This window comes from Pelophylax lessonae (genome assembly GCF_965119305.1).
Source record: "Pelophylax lessonae genome assembly, chromosome: 4".
In the NCBI taxonomy this organism is placed as follows: domain Eukaryota; kingdom Metazoa; phylum Chordata; class Amphibia; order Anura; family Ranidae; genus Pelophylax; species Pelophylax lessonae.
The window spans coordinates 11,062,661-11,078,015 of NC_138771.1; the positions used below are offsets into that span (position 1 = coordinate 11,062,661).

Consider the following 15,355-nt stretch of genomic DNA (forward strand, 5'->3'; position numbering starts at 1 on the left):
TATGGAAGCGGCTATTTGTGGATGGGCTATTTGTGGATGGACATTTTATGCAACCTATCGCAATGCTATAATCTTTTTATATGGACTATAAACTGAAGGACTTATGAATAAATGGTTGTGGAACGAATCATCTGAGTTTCCATTATTTCTTATGGGGAAATTCGCTTTGATATAAGAGTGCTTTGGATTACAAGCATGTTTCCGTAACGAATTATGCTCGCAATCCAAGGTTTTACTGTATATACATATATATATATATATATATATATATATATATATATATATATATATATATATATATATATATATATATATATATACACATACATACATATACACACACATAAATATATATATACACCTACATACATATATATACTGTATATATATATATATATATATATATATATATAATGTTTGGGGATAGTAAGTAATTTTCTAGCAAAAAAATACTGATTTAAACTTGTAAACAAAAAGTGCCAGAAAAGGTCTGGTCAGCGAATGGATATAATGTAGCAAGGCGATACTTTCCATTTGATATTTGCAGAATTCTTTTTTTGCTGACTGTCACATGATCCGGCAATCTTCCCGCAATCTTCCAGACTATTGACACTTTAGCAATTCATCTTAAGTCAAGCACCCGCTCCATCCACCTCTGTGATGAGCCGTTCTGTATTGAGCCGCATGAACCATCTCTTGTCGACATATGCCAAGATATTGATTGAGGTTTTAAACCATCGATGTGTGCAGATTTCAACATTCCCAAACACTTCCAACACATCTGGCATGCAATAGCACAAAATAAAAACACAACCATATTCCAGCATGTACCAGACGCCATTTTTCTGTTTGTTCCCCACTTTGCCATGTAAGGAAACAATGTATTAAATTGTATACACTTGTATTTCGGGTATAATGTGGTCATAAAGTGCATTCACTAATCACTTACCGACCCCCCGCCCCATATATACTGCAGCAGGCTGGCTCGGCTACGCAAATCGACAGACGGGTATGTTGGTTCGCGGAAATGGTGCTAGTGGCCGAGCACACCCCGCCAGCGGCGCTCCCGCCCCCACTAGGCAGCAGGGATGCCGATCCACGGGACCGGCGGCCGCGATTGCTCCGCACTGAGATAGAAGGACGGTCAGATGTTGTAAACACAACTGACCGTTGTTCTCTCTGAAATTATCACAAGTTCCTGTGATCCTTCTATATAGGATCACAGGTCTCTATGATCATTTCACAAGTCCCTCCCCCCATACAGTTAGAAAACACCCCCTAGGGTCATAATTAACCCTTTGATTAAGGGGGAAGATCTTCTGGTCCAGAACTGGTTAAAAAGGTATAGCGTGTATAAAGCTAAGTCTTAGGAGTGTATTTATAAAAAAAAAAAAAGTAGAAAATTGCACAGAAATTCATTTATTGAATATTCATTTACAATCATTCTGTGCAAATGGGGAGAAAAAAAAAAACACATTTTATTAGGCTATTTCCTGTGGGCGATTATTTTTCATTGATTTCAAATGGAAAATACAGCATTTGGCCACTAGGTGGCCCTAAGCATTAAAGTAATTTAATTCGATACTTCGCTCCATCTTGTGGCCAAGTGTGGTATTATCTATTTTTAATGAATGAAAAACAGCACAGTATAATACCCTAATAATATGGGGAAAATAACTGTTATTAGGCTATTTTCTGTGATTAACCAGTTCTGGACCGGAAAATTTTCCAGGTCCAGAAAAAAAATGAAAAAAAAACAAAAAACGACCAGGCCAGTTTTTGCGATTCGGCACTGCGTTATTTTAACGGACAATTGCTCAGTCATGCGACGCTGTACCCAAAAAAAACTGATGTCCTTTTTTTCCCCACAAATAGAGAGTTTTCTTTTGGTGGTATTTGATTTTTATTTTTTTGCGCTATAAACAAAAAAAGAGTGACAATTCTGAAAAAAAATATATATATTTTTCACTTTCTGCTATATAACATTCTCAAAAACAAATTTATAAAATCTAATTTTTTTCATCATTTTAGGCCAATTGTTTTCGGCTACATATTTTTGGTATAAAAAAAATCCCAATAAGTGTATATTGATTGGTTTGTGCAAAAGTTATCGTTTCTACAAACTAGGGGAAAGATTTATTTCATTTTTATTTTACTAGTAATGGCGGCGATCTGCGATTTTTAGCGGGACTGAGACATTGCGGTGGACAGATCGGACCCCTAACTGACATTTTTGACACTTTTGGGGGGACCAGTGACATTACTACAGTAATCAGTGCTAAAAATATGCACTGTTACTGTAATAATGACACTGGTAGGGAAGTGGATAACCCAGGGGCGATCAAAGGGTTAAATGTGTCCCTAGGGGGTGTTTTCTAACTGTGGGCGGAATGGGCTTGCTGAATGAACAAAGAGACCTGTGATCCTAAATAGGAGGAGCTGTGCCTTGATTCCTGAGAGAACAACGGTCTGCTGTCTTTACAACAGCAGACCGCCATTCTCTCTTCATGGGGATCGATCGCGGGTGGCAATCGTGGCCGCCGGCCCCGTGGATCAGCTTCCCCGCTGGCGAGTGGGTGATTCGCGGGAACCTTCAGACCTGCCGCCGTAAACACAGCGGCGGCTGATAAGCACGTGGTTAAAAATGTTTCACTGATTTAATAATGAATTGACAGATTTTGGCCACTAGATGGGGCTAAGTATTTTGGTCGTTAGCGCCATCTAGTAACCAAATGTGGTAATTTCACGGTTTTAATAAAAAAAAAACAGCATTTCGTCACTAGATGGTGCATAGAATCACAGAAATTTCCTTTGATACTTCTCGCCACATCCTGTATTTTCTATTTTAAATTAATGAAAAACAGCACAGAATAATATTCTCATAAAATGGGGCAAAAAAAAAAAAGCAATGTTATATGGCTATTTCCCGTGATTTAAAATTTTTAAGCTGTTTTAGAAAGGAAAATACAGCATTTAGCCATTGGATGGTGCTATCACAGGAATTTCCTATGATACTTAGCACCAACTAGTGGCCAAATGTGGTATTTTCTATTTCAAATCGACGAAAAGCAGCACAGGATAATAGCCTAATAACATGGGGTAAAATTAATGTTATTTGGCTCTTTTCTGTGATGGAAAATGTTTTCACTAATATAGTAATGATAGGACAGAATTTGACCACTAGATCACGCTAAGTACTTTGGTCATCAGCGCCAACTAGTAACCAAATGCAGTATTTTCAGTTTTAAATCAATAATACACAGGAAATAGCCTAATAACATTCGATTTTTTATTTTTTATTTTTTTGTTGCCCCATTCGCACAGAACACCATTAGATAGTGCTAAATATCAGAGAAATTTCCTTTCATACTTAGCGCCATCTAGTGGCCAAATTCAATATTTTCTATTTTAAATCAATGAAGCCCAGTACAATATCCTAATAACATGGGGCAATAAAACAAATGTTATTTCTTGTAATTGAAAGCATTTTACTGATTTAACAAGAAAAATACTAAATTTAGCCATTAGGAGCTAAGTATTATAGGAATTTCCTATGATACTTAGCACCATCTAGTAACCGAAGGTGGTATCTTTAGTTTTAAATTAATGAAAATCAGCACAGGATAATACCCTAATAAAATGGGGTAATAAAAATGAATGCTATTAGGCTATTTGCTGTGATCTACATATTTTTCACTGATTTAATAATGAAATGATAGAATTTGGCCACTAGATGGAGACTAAGTATTTTGGTAATTAGCGCCATCTAGTAATCAAACGTGGTATTCTCAGTTTTGAAACAATGACGCCTAGGAAATAGCTTAATAACATTTGCTTTTCGTTTTTGCCCCATTCAAATAGAACGCCATTAGATGGCGCTAAGTGTCAGGGAAATATCCTTTTATACTTTACGCCATCTAGTGGACACATTCGGTATTTTCAAGTTTAAAAAATAGCACAGGAGAATATCCTCATAATATGGGGCAAAAAAAAAATAAATAAATAATGTTATTAGGCTGTTTCTTGTGATCGAAAAGGTTTTCACTGATTTAACAAGGAAACTACTGCATTAAGGTGTTAGATGGCTCTAAATATCATAAGAATTTTCTATGATACTTAGCACCATCTAGTGGCCAATTGTGATATTTTCTGTTTTTAAATCAATGAAAAATTATTATTACTATACAGGATTTATATAGCGCCAACAGTTTGCGCAGTGCTTTACAATTTGAGGGAAGACAATACAGTTACAATACAGTTCAGAACAGGAGGAAATAGAGGGCCCTGCTCGTTATCAGCACAGGATAAAACCCTAATAACATGTGGTACAAAATAAATTAATGTTGTTAGGCTATTTGCTGTGATCGAAACGTTTTCACTGATTTAATAATTAAATGACAGAATTAAATAAATAAATAATTAAATGACATGTGGCCACTAGATGGGGCTAAGTATTATGGTCATTAGCTCCATCTATTAACCAAATGTGGTATTTTTCATTTTAAATTATTGACGCACAGGAAATAGTCTGATAACATTTGTTTTTGTTTTTTTGTTTTTTTATGCCTTATTTGCACAGAAAACCATTAGATGGTGCTAAGAGGAATTTTCTTTAATGCTTAGCTCCATCTGGTGGCCACATGTGGTATTTCATTTTTTTAAATGCACGCACACACACATATTATAGGTTGAACTGGATTAACTAGTGTCTTTTTTCAACCTCACTAAAAAAATGTAACTATGTAAAATCAATGAAACGAGAAGGCCCTAAACATTATAGGAATTTTCTTTGATACTTAGTGGCCAAATGCTGTATTTTCCTGTTAGATCGATGAAAAACAGCGCAGGATAATTGCCTAATAACATGGGGGGCAAAAACAAATGTTATTAGGCTTTTTCTGTGGTTCAATGTTTTTCACTGTTTTAAAAATAGAAAATACAGCATTTAGTCACTAGATGGCGCTAAGTATCTGAGAAATTTCCCTAAATACCTAGCTCCATCTAGTGGTCACATGTGGTATTCTTCATTTTAACACACTGCAAGGGTTACATCTAGGGTGGTTGCATGTTTCCCGGGGCTCAGCTATCCCACCTGCGGGCCCAGGACCGGCATGGCCGGTGTCTCTGGGTAGAAGGTAGGAAGACAACTGTTCCTTGATCTCCGGATTTTGGCTCATCCAGCTTTGGCAAACTGCCCCCCACTCCACTCTATGACCTTGGAGGACCGAAGCGACGTCATACGTCACTTCCTCCCAAGGGCTTTTTAGTGTAGATGTGAGGTCTTTTTGACCCCAGATCTCACAATAAAGAGGATCTGTCCTGCTTATTTATATTACAAGGGATGTTTACATTTTCTGTAATACAAATAAAAGTATCACATTTTTTATTTTTTTTTTTTAAGGGACAGTGTAAAAAATAAAAGGTAAAGTAAATAAGAAAAAAAAAATTAAAGCACTCTGTCCCTACGAGCTCGTGCGCAGAAGCGAGCGCATACGCAAGTCGCACCCACATATGTAAACGGTGTTCAAACCACACATGTGAGGTATCGCCGCGATCGTTAGAGCGAGAGCAATAATTCTATCCCTAGACCTCCTCTGTAACTCGAAACTGGTAACCTGTAGAAATTTTTTAAGCGTTGCCTATGGAGATTTTTAAGTACCAACGTTTGTGGCCATTCCACGAGCGTGCGCAGTTTTGAAGCATGACATGTTGGGTATCTATTTACTCGGCGTAACATTTTCTTTCACATTATAGAAAAAAATTAGGCTAACTTTACTGTTTAGTTTTTTTAAATGCAGTGAAATGTATTGTTTCCAAAACAATTGCGTTTGAAAGACCGCTGCGCAAATACCGCGTGACAAAAAAATATTGCAACGACCTCCATTCTATTCTCCAGAGTCTTTGCTAAATATATATATATATATATATAAAGTTTGGGGGTTCTAAGTCATTTTCTAGCAAAAAAAAAATAAATTATTTTAACTTGTAAGCAACAAGTGTCAGAAATATTCCTGGTCCTTAAGTAAGAACCCGTCACTATACATAACACATAAGGGGGCAATTGGATAGCAATAAAGCTAGGTGAAAAAAAGCGTACAAAAAAATTAAATCTACACCCAAGCACTGAAACTCCACCCCTAAAAAAATGTTATGCCCCAGAAATGTACACTTTGGGGGGGGGGGGGTTCCTGTGCAGGAAAATGCTGATTGTGCTACCCATGTTATTCTGTGCACCCCAGAATGAGAGCAATCATTTTGGGACCATTATTCATTGATAACTCTAAACCGATGACCTGTAAGAGCCTTTAACCCTTTCACCGCCAGCTCTGTACATTGACTGCTGGCTGGCTGGCTGTTGGTGGTCCAGTGGCTTGGCAACAACCAGATTGCTTTCAAACCCCCCCCCCCCCGTAATGGAGGCACCCGAGGGCCGGGACAAGGGGTGGGCAGGAGGACGGCTGCCCTGGGCACTGTGGTATCATGTGAGGTGGGGGGGGGGGTACCACAAGGAAATTGGGGGAGGGGATTTGTGTTGGAAGGAGAAATTTGGGGGTGGCAGGGGATAAGAATTTTTCTAGGAGGGGAAATTTGAGGAGATTTGTGCTAGGAGGGGGGATTTGCGGAGTTTGTGCTAGAAAAGGCAATATTGTAGAGCAGGGAGAGGATTTTTATTAGTGTGGGAGGGGTTATGCTTGTAGGAATGATTGGGGGGGGGGTTGTGCTAGGAGGGGCCTTTTTTATGGGAAGGGATTTCTTCTTGCATGGGGGAATTGGAATTTGTGCTGGCTGGGGGGCAGATTTGGAGTGGGGGGAAAGAGGATTTGTGCTCAGTGGGAAAATTTGAGGGGTAGAGGATTTGTGCTAGGAGGGGGGATTTTTTTTTGTGGGGGGACTTGTTATTAGGGCATATGGGGAGAGAGAGGATTGGGGATTTTGGGGGGCTAAAAATGTGTACTGGCAGAGGGGATTTCAGCAGGGGGGCAAGTTTGTAATGGGAGGAGGTGGAATTCATGCAGCATATACAGCATAGTCCACTGATCTGAAACAGTTGTAGGATGTAAAGAATTGTTGCTCTACATAAAGATGACCTAGACTATAAGAAGATTGTTAAGATCCTTAAACTGAGCTGCAGCACGGTGGCCAAGACCATACAGCGGTTTAACAGGACAGGTTCCACTCAGAACAGGCCTCCCCATGGTCGACCCAAGAAGATGAGTGCATGGGCTCAGCATCATATCCAGAGGTTGTCTTTGGGAAATAGACGTATGAGTGCTGCCAGCATTGCTGCAGAGGTTGAAGGGGTGGGGGGTCAGCCTGTCAGTGCTCAGACCATATGCCGCACACTGCATCAAATTGGTCTGCATGGCTGTTGTCCCAGAAGGAAGCCTCTTCTAAAGATGATGCACAAGAAAGCCCGCAAACAGTTTGCTGAAGACAAGCAGACTAAGGACATGGATTACTGGAACCGTGTCCTGTGGTCTGATGAGACCAAGATAAACTTATTTGGTTCAGATGGTGTCAAGCGTGTGTGGCGGCAACCAGGTGAGGAGTACAAAGACAAGTGTGTCTTCCCTACAGTCAAGCATGGTGGTGGGAGTGTCATGGTCTGGGGCTGTATTAGTGCTGCCGGCACTGGGGAGCTACAGATCATTGAGAGAGCCATGAATGGCAACATGTACTGTGACATACTGAAGCAGAGCATGATCCCCTCCCTTCGGAGACTGGGCTGCAGGGCAGTATTCCAACATGATAACGACCCCAAACACCTCCAAGATGACCACTGCCTTGCTAAAGAAGCTGAGGGTAAAGGTGATGGACTGGCCAAGTGTGTCTCCCCTACAGTCAAGCATGGTGGTGGGAGTGTCATGGTCTGGGGCTGCATGCAGTGGTGTATTCAGGTTTTGTGCTGCCCTAGGCCAGACTAAACTCGTGCGCCCCCCTAATTTAAATATGACCCACCCCTTCCTGTTAAGGCCACACCCCTTCCTGTTTCAGACCCGCCCTTTCATCTGTAAACCACACCCCTTCCTCTTTAGGCTCCAACTCTTCCTCTTTGTACATTAAAAGTAGGTACGAAGTGCCTACGTGTATATTTTGTTGTTCTGTATGGGTAGGTCGGTTCGTGGGAGCTCTCCTGGGGGCCCTCACTAGGCAGCGGGGATGCCAATCCACAGGGCTGGCGGCCGCAATTGCCGCCGGGCACCCGAGATCGTTCCCCACAGAGAGAGAACGACGGTCTGCTGTTGTAAACAGCAGACCGTCATTCTCTCTCAAATGATCACAGAGCTCCTGTGTTCCTCCTATTTGGGATCACAGGTCTCTATGTTCATTTCACAAGTCCCTCCCCCTCACAGTTAGAAAACACCCCCTAGGCTCACACTTAACCCTTTGATCACCCCTGGGTTAACCCCTCCCCTGCCAATGTCATTAGTATAGTAACAGTGCATATTTTTAGCACTGATTACTGTAGTAATGTCACTGGTCCCCCCCAAAAGTGTCAAAAATGTCAGTTAGGGGTCCGATCTGTCTGCCGCAATGTCGCAGTCCCGCTAAAAATCGCAGATCGCCGCCATTACTAGTAAAAAAATAAATAAAAATGACAAATCTTTACCATAGTTTGTAGACGTGATAACTTTTGTGCAAACCAATCCAAATACGCTTGTTGGGTTTTTTTTTTAACCAAAAATATATAGCAGAATACAAACTGGCCTAAAATGATGAAAAATTTTGATTTTACATTTTTTTTTGGGAATATATATAGCATAATGTGAAAAAAAATTGTTGCTCTTTTTTTTGTTTATAGCGCAATAAAAAAGAAAGCTATTTGTGGGAAAAAGAACATCAACTTTTTTAGGGTACAGTGTCATACGACCGCGCAATTGTCCATTGAAGTAATGCAGTCCTGAATTGCAAAAAATGGCCTGGTCATTAAGGGGGAAAATTTTCCAGTCCAGAAGTGGTTAAAGCTTGGAGCAGTTTGCAGTACATGAACTTTCACTGCATGTGAACTGTTAAATGCGTTTGCATTGATTTCAGCGTGTATGGAGCACTTTGCACACGCTGAAATCAATGCAAACTCATTTAGCAGTTCACATTCAGTGAAAGTTCATGTACTGCACTGCAAACTGCTCCATATTTGTTGAACGTATATTTGCTGCAAAACTTGGATGGAATTAGTAATTGTAATTGCCGATATAGCAGTGGTGGTACTACTGGTTCCGTGGTAACCTAAAATCGTTCCTACCTGCTCCTGCTGTCGGACCGCCCTGGCCTGGCTGGGGGTTCCCTGGTCCTCCTCTCTCTCTCCTCCTCCTCCTCCTCGACTTAGACCCCCGCCCCGCCGCGGGGAGAAGCTAGTATTCCACGGGCCGCGCGAAGGAGGGTAGGCGGAGCATTAGGCTCCGCCCCATTCACTGATTGAAGAGCAGCCAGTTTAGCCACTTACTTCAGCTCTATAGGGGCGCGAGATCCTCCCTCCCTGTGGCACGTACGCCCCTACTGAAAGCCGGACTGTGTGTGTGTGGAGTGTGGGAGGCAGGCAAGGACCAGGTGAGTGATGGAGGCGGCGGGACTCGCAAACAAGATGACCGGAGGACTATGGACATGTCTCGGTCTCGGATCGGGTTTTTTTATGTGGAGGGGCGGCATTTTTGACGTGCCGCCCTAGGCCTAGGCCAATCGGCCTAGGCCAAAATACAGCAGTGGCTGCATGAGTGCTGCCGGCACTGGGGAGCTACAGTTCATTGAGGGAACCATGAATGCCAACATGTACTGTGACATACTGAAGCAGAGCATGATCCCCTCCCTTCAGAGACTGGGCACAGGGCAGTATTCCAACATGATAACGACCCCAAACACACCTCCAAGACAACCACTGCCTTGCTAAAGAAGCTGAGGGTAAAGGTGATGGACTGGCCAAGCATGTCTCCAGACCTAAACCCTATTGAGCATCTGTGGGGAATCCTCAAATGGAAGGTGGAGGAGCGCAAGGTCTCTAACATCCACCAGCTCTGTGATGTCATCATGGAGGAGTGGAAGAGGACTCCAGTGACAACCTGTGAAGCTCTGGTGAACTCCATGCCCAAGAGGGTTAAGGCAGTGCTGGAAAATAATGGTGACCACACAAAATATTGACACTTTTATCCCAATTTGGACATTTTCACTTAGGGGTGTACTCACTTTTGTTGCCAGCGGTTTAGACATTAATGGCTGTGTGTTGAGTTATTTTGAGGGGACAGCAAATTTACACTGTTATACAAGCTGTACACTCACTACTTTACATTGTAGCAAAGTCTCATTTCTTCAGTGTTGTCACATGAAAAGATAGAATAAAATATTTACAAAAATGTGAGGGGTGTACTTACTTTTGTGAGATACTGTATAAATATATATTTTTTATTATTATTTTTTTTTTTGGATTTAGACCTTGCTTTAAAGTTTGAATAAGGAAAAAAGTTGAATTTATGATCCATAAAGGGGGACATTTTTCAGTAACAAATATTAAAAATCTATAACAGAAAAACAGACTTCTTAGCAAGAATACTGAGTAAAAAAAAAAAAAAAGAAAAAAATCCCTCAAAAAAGAAAATGAATGCAGCCACTATATCTAAAAAAAAATTGTTAAGCTGCGATATATTATTTGATGTATTTTTTTGCTTTAGATCTCCTTTAAAGTTTGCAAAGGGGAAAAAAGAGTTTCATGTATACAGGGGGGAATTTTCTAGCAATAAATACTCAAAATCTATGACGGAAAAAACAGACTTATTAGCAAATTCACCAAGTAAAAAAAAAAAAGGGAAAAAATCCCCCAAAAAAGAAAACTAATGCATCCACCATTTCTAAAAAATTGTTTAGCTGCAATATATTATTATTATTATTTTTTTTTTTTTTTTTTGCTTTAGATCTGCTTTATAGTTTGTATAGGGGAAAAAAGTGATGATCCATCCGGGGGGAAATTTTCCAGCAATAAATATTTTAAATTTATGACAGGAAAACAGACTTACTGGCAGGATCATCAAGTAAAAATAAAGAAAAAAATTAAAAAGGAAAACTATTGCAGCCACCATATCTATAAATTGTTCAACTGCAATGTGTTTTTTTTTTTTTTTTTTACTTTAGACTTGTTTTTAAGTTTGCATTGGGAAAAAAATTAAATGTATGATCCATACAGGAGGAAATTTTCCAGCAATAAATATTCCAAATCTTTGACGGGAAAACAGACTTACTGGCAGGATCATCAAGTAAAAATGAAGGAAAAAATAAAAAAGGAAAACTAATGTAGCCACCATTTCTAGAAATTGTTAAACTGCAATGTGTTTTTTTTTTTACTTTAGACTTGTTTTTAAGTTTGCATAGGGAAAAAATTAAATGTATGATCTATACAGGAGGAAATATTCCAGCAACAAATACTCATGATCTATCACAGGAAACCGGGAACAAGTGCAATACCCCATATCAGCCAATGAGAAATGATCTTTGCGTGTCCTAATCAGATTAAAGCAGAAACTTGATTGGCTGCTTGGGTCAATGCATTCATTAGGCAGGGCCACGATGTCATTAAGGATTGCTCTTATTAAATAAGATCACCCTTTCCCTTGATTATGAATAACATAATAATAATAAATGATAATATTATTAAGAAGAAGTAAGAATAATAACAAACACAATAATAAACAAACACAATAATAAACAAACACAATAATAATAGCAATAATAATAATAGTAATAATAAAAATAATAATAATAATAATAACAATATATATAATAATAATAATAATAGTAATAATAATAATAATAACAATATAATAATAATAACAATATATAATAATAACAATATATATATAATAATAATAATAATAATAATAAAAATAATAATAATAATAATAACATATATATTGTTATTATTATTATTATTATTATTATTATTATTATTATTATTATTATTATTATTTTTATTATTATAATAATAATCAATATTAATAAAAAAATCTCTCTTAATAAACAGACCTTCAAATGTACCAACAACCCCCACCCTCCCTCCTCCCCACACACCTTCCCCCCCCCCCCCATCCCCCCAACCCTTACCTGTAGAATAATGGTGGAGGAGATGGTTGCTATAGGACAGATCTGTCTTCTTGTTGATCGGTGATGAGATTTGTTTATGATCTGGGTGAAAATCTCTGCACTATGCTAACATTCTAGAGATCTGTGTCCTCCTAGAGTGAGATCTCACAGCATTCACAGCATTGTATTCTATATTGTTATATTGTATCATTTATTATTGTTATATAATATTCATCTCACTGACAATATTTCCAATGTGATCTCCCCTTCCCTATATAATGTATCATATTATTGGTATCAGTCCCATTCTATTTTTATCATATGTGTATCAAATTATTGGTATCAGTCCTGTTGTATTGATTATCATATGTGTATCACATAACTGATATCAGTCCTGTTCTATTGATAATCATATGTGTATCATATTATTGGTATCAGTCCTGTTCTATTGATTATCATATTATTGATATCAGTCCTGTTCTATTGATTATCATATGTGTATCATATTATTGGTATCAGTCCTGTTCTATTGATTATCATATGTGTATCATGCTATTGGTATCAGTTCTGTTCTATTGATTATCACATATATATCATATTATTGGCATCAGTCCTGTTCTATTGATTATTATATGTGTATCATACTATTGGTATCAGTCCTGTTCTATTGATTATGATATGTGTATCATGCTATTGGTATCAGTTCTGTTCTATTAAATATCACATATGTATCATATTATTGGCATCAGTCCTGTTCTATTGATTATCATATGTGTATCATACTATTGGTATCAGTTCTGTTCTATTGATTATTATATGTGTACCAAATTATTGGTATCAGTCCTGTTCTATTTATAATCATATGTGTATCAAATTATTGGTATCAGTCCTGTTCTATTTATAATCATATGTGTATCATATTATTGGTATCAGTCCTGTTCTATTGATAATCATATTATTGATATCAGTCCTGTTCTATTGATAATCATATGTGTATCATATTATTGTAATCAGTCCTGTTCTATTGATTATCATATGTGTATCATACTATTGGTATCAGTTCTGTTCTATTGATTATCATATGTGTATTACATATTAAGTATCACTTCTGTTCTATTGATATATTCTTTTATTTTATTTTTATTTGCAGTTGACGACAACGGGGCGTCTGAGGGTTTACGTTATTTGCATAAGTTTCTATGAGATCACAGTGCATGTTCTAACGCTGTCAGGGACATCATGGTACAGTATGTGTGTTGTTGTCGGCTAACTTGCAAGCGCCATGTGTGCAAATCAATGAATATATCGCGTTAAACAGGACGATGCCCCCCACCCCCTGTTAGCGGCACACGCTGTATAGGGCCGCCGTGTCTACGGGTGATGCTGTCCGCGGTGTGGTGTTGTGTCTGCTGGCATGCATGTGTTGATGCTGCTGGTGCTGTTGCTGGCTGCTGTCATGTCTCAGTTGAGTCTTCTATGTGGTCCTCCTTACAGACATCCTCAGTCCTGGAAGCGGTGTCTTTTCTTTTTTTCCCCCTTTATATCCTCAGCTGCAAGAATGGAGGGTGCCCGGCGGCAGACACAAAGCTCTTCACCCTTTCGTCAGAGCCCAGCCTGGTGCTGCGCCGCCGTGCTTCGCTGCAGAAGTCCCGGTTGCTCATTGTGGCCGTCTCATAGAGAAATAGCCGGCTTCTGCTGCTGCTTCCCCTTGTGTCACACCATCCCTCCCTCCTCCCCACCACCACCACCACCACCTTTCTCCAATTCCCATTCTCTCTATCCTGCAGCCTGATTTGTTGCTGGGCTTTCTCTCCGCGTCTTTCTCATTCTCATCCCCCCTCCCACCTACAACCTCCTATTTATCCCCCCCCCCCCCCCCAACATTGGATTTCAGGGACACCCATCTCCTCTGGAAGGACTGTGAATGAAGGGCTGTGTGATGATCCCTCCTTGTCATGGAAGGAGGGGAGGGGGGGGGGGGTATCTGTTATGGCTCATGAGATGGATTGCTGATGCTGTGTACCTGGCTCTTATTGTCACTGGGGGGCTCACCTCCGCAGTGTCAGATGAATTAAACACTAGGCATGGAGAGGAGAGCAGCCCACACCCCTGCCATTGATGAACACAGGTCCTCCTGTGTATAGGGCTCTGCACGTTGCAGGATTCCATTAGCATTAATTAGGAGTTTTCCTGGCGAGGGGTTAGTTGGCTTGCTGGTCAGGTTTTGTAGAGAGAGAGATGCATGGCCCCCTTGATGATTGCTTCCTGGATGGAAGAAAAGAGAAGGAGGATTGAGCCCCCTTCTCGGCTGTGTCTTCAGCCTTATCAAAGGCGAACGATCAATTATTGAGATGCAGCCGTGCAACGCAGGCGATCGACGGATCCGTGTTTAATAACCTAATTACAAGGGAACTTTATTACAACCCAATTACTGTACCTACCTTTCCAGTTACATTGTGAATGTCCCCGGAGCCGGGTTACCTGTATCCTGGTCCCTCATGATCCTGTTATTGCTTTTAACACTGAAGATCCCAAATTAACCCTTTACACACTGGTATGTAGCCTTACATATTTCTAGTAAACTTTTGCATAAGAACAGGGATTTTTGGTTTGCATATATTGCAGTGCATGTTTAAGTTGGCCAACCATGTCAAAGTGATCCCTCTCTGGCCAACTGTGTCAATGTGATCACTTTCTGGCCAACTGCATCAAAGTGATCCCTCTCTGGCCAACTGCATCAAAGTGATCCCTCTCTGGCCATCTGCATCAAAGTGATCCTTCTCTTGCCATCTGCATCAAAGTGATCCCTCTCTGGCCATCAGCATCAAGGTGATCCCTCTCTCTCACAATCTCCTTCAACGTGATCCCCCTGGCTATGTGCGTTAAAATGATCCCTCTCTAGCCAACTTTGTCAAAGTAATCCCTCTCTGGCCAACTGCATCAAGTGATCCCTCTCTGGCCAACTGCATCAAAGTGATCCCTCTCCGGCCAACTGCTTCATAGTGATCCCTCTCTCTTGCCATCTGCATCAAAGTGATCCCTCTCTGGCCATCTGCGTTACAATGATCCCTTTCTGTCCAACTGAGTTAAAATGATCCCTTTCTGGTCGACTGTGTCAAAGTGATCCCTCTCTGGCCAACTGTGTCAAAGTGATCCCTCTCTGGCCAACTGTGTCAAAGTGATCCCTCTCTCTGGCCGTTTGCTTCAAAGTGATCCATCTCTGGCCATCTGCATCAAAGTGATCCCTCTCTGGCCATCTGTATCAAAGTGATCCTTCTCTGGCCATCTGCAT

The 15,355-nt window shown here is 40.0% G+C and overlaps 1 protein-coding gene across 1 annotated transcript in view; it reads right to left on the minus strand.

Moving 5' to 3' along the window:
• Positions 1-12,221, minus strand: part of MINAR1 (membrane integral NOTCH2 associated receptor 1) — a 186,335-nt gene extending 174,114 nt beyond the window's left edge. Inside the window, exon 1 of the mRNA XM_082256038.1 lies at positions 12,085-12,221. The gene's annotated coding sequence lies outside the window, so the exon portion shown is untranslated. The remainder of the gene's footprint in view (positions 1-12,084) is intronic.
• Positions 12,222-15,355: the final 3,134 nt, after the last annotated feature.